The following is a 2068-nucleotide window of genomic DNA, read 5'->3' as shown; positions in this document are numbered from 1 at the left end:
CGGGCTGCAGGCGCCCGGGCGACCTCGCCCCCAGATTCAAGTGCGGGCAAGAAAGGCTGACGAGATAAGGCCACCAGGGCTCACCCTGAGGCGCTATCTGGCCCGGGCAGCCGCACCCGGCCGCGCGGCCAGAGACGCAGCAGGCCTGAGAAAGAGCTACTTCTCAATGGGACCCCAAGGCCCGCTGTCCCGTGGTGCTGGCACCGCGGCGGAGCAGAGAGCCTGCGCCGCAACGCGCCCCGACTTCCGCACCACAAGAGAGGCGCTCCGAGTCGCCGAGTCTCCACAGCTCCCGGCGAGCGCACGCCGCGCGCACACGGGGCGCACGCCCCCGCACACTCACACGCGCTGCACACTCACGGTGTCTCGGGCCCCACCCCTGTGCCAAGGAACCACGGGCTCCCGGCACCCGGCGAGGGCCCCACCCAGTTCACCAGACCCCAGCACCCTGCTCCAGTGCCCAAGGGTCACCAGTCCGCGGAGGCCGGGGGAGGGGGGTCACTGAGGCCACCCATCCCGTAGGCCGGCCGGGCCGGGTTCCACAGCACCGCACGAGCACCGCGCGCCCGGCCCCGACACGAGGCAGGGAGGAAGGGGCGGCGCTGCGACTAGGGCTGGCACTCGAGATCGGTTACTGGGGCACCCCCCGCCCCCCATCACCACCACCTTTTCTGCAGCACAAAAGGTTGCAGACGGAACCACCGTCCCCATGCAACCTACCAGGGGTTTACAGCTTCGCCGCCTCCGCCGTGCCAGGAGCCGCGGAGTCGGAGACAGGGGCCGGAGAGGTGCAGGGCTGCGGCGCCGAGATCCGGGTAGAGGCCGCCAGGGTAGCCAGCCGGGTACCCTCTCCTCTCCCACCGCGCTCAGCGCCAGCTACCGCCCGGCGTAGTCCCCGCCTCCTCCTCCGCCCGCCTTCCCGCCCTCCTCCGCCTGGCTGCAGAGGCGCAGCCCGTCAGCGATAAGCCCGCCTCCTGCGCCCAGCTCAAACACCCGGAGGAAGGCCGGACTGGCAAGAGAAAGGCGCTAAGAGGCCTGATGAGGGTGGCGGGCGGGGCGGATTGCTGACTGAGAAGGGGAGTGAAGAGTCATAACACCCCCTCCCCACTCCAAACCCGGCACTCCAACTCAAGAACCTGAAGGGCACCAACTCGCTGGCCTGGCAACAGTCAGGTTTCCCCACTTAAGTGATGTGGTGATGTTTGTCATTTGTGAGTCTCTGCTTAAAGGATGCAGCACTGAGCAGAAATAGAGAAGACTAGAAGCCCAGGAAATTGCAAATTATAAGATCAGTCTTAGAAACCTGCTAAATGTCTAGTGAAATGGAGGGGAGGGTAAAATTTGAATTGATTTTATTAGATTGGCTATTTTTTAATCTTCAGACTTGATCTTTTCCGTTCTTGTAAGATATTCTTTTCTTTGATCAAGATTTTTTTATTCTCAGTTCCTGTACTTCTGCCAAATCGGTTAAACTCAGTGATATTTACTGATATTTATTTAGCTCTCTCTATGCGCCAGGCCTTTTTACGTGTATTTCCATATTTACACCTCTCAATAATTATACAAAGGAATGACCAATTATCCATATTTTTTTTAGGCGAGGCATCCCTTGGTTGACCTCACAGACTGCAAGGACCTTGTCAGTTTACAATCCCTTATTTTTTTATTTTTATCTTTTTTTACTCCCCCTTCCTCCCCCCACAGCACCTGATCTTCCTAGGTGGTCTCCCAGCCAAGTACTAACCAGGCCGGAACCTGCTCAGCCCCCGAGATCAAATAGGATCCAGCTTGTTCAGAGTGGCACCAGCGGTAGACCCAATTATCCGTATTTTAAAGGTATAGAAAGTTTAAGTAACTTCCTCGAATTCACATACCTAGTTAAGGGCTGAACTGGGTTTGTATCCAAGCAGTGCAACCCCAGAATTTTTATGAACTTTGCTAGTTTATATTCCAGTCTCAATCCAAAAGAGTTTGTTGTTTGTTCTTTTTTTAAAAAAATGCTTTATCTGAACATAAAAGGCACAAACTTGGTATGTAAATTAAATTTAGACAAATCTTGATTCAAACT

The 2068-nt window shown here is 56.0% G+C and overlaps 1 protein-coding gene across 1 annotated transcript in view; it reads right to left on the bottom strand.

The window, feature by feature from the left end:
• Positions 1–893, bottom strand: part of CUNH5orf30 (chromosome unknown C5orf30 homolog) — a 16321-nt gene extending 15428 nt beyond the window's left edge. The window contains exon 1 of the mRNA XM_006913268.3: positions 721–893. The gene's annotated coding sequence lies outside the window, so the exon portion shown is untranslated. The remainder of the gene's footprint in view (positions 1–720) is intronic.
• Between the last annotated feature and the right edge of the window lie 1175 nt (positions 894–2068).

Source organism: Pteropus alecto, unplaced genomic scaffold (genome assembly GCF_000325575.1).
Source record: "Pteropus alecto unplaced genomic scaffold, ASM32557v1 scaffold20, whole genome shotgun sequence".
NCBI lineage: Eukaryota > Metazoa > Chordata > Mammalia > Chiroptera > Pteropodidae > Pteropus > Pteropus alecto.
Note: the sequence above shows the minus strand (reverse complement) of the source record. Positions and strands in the feature narration are given on the sequence as shown.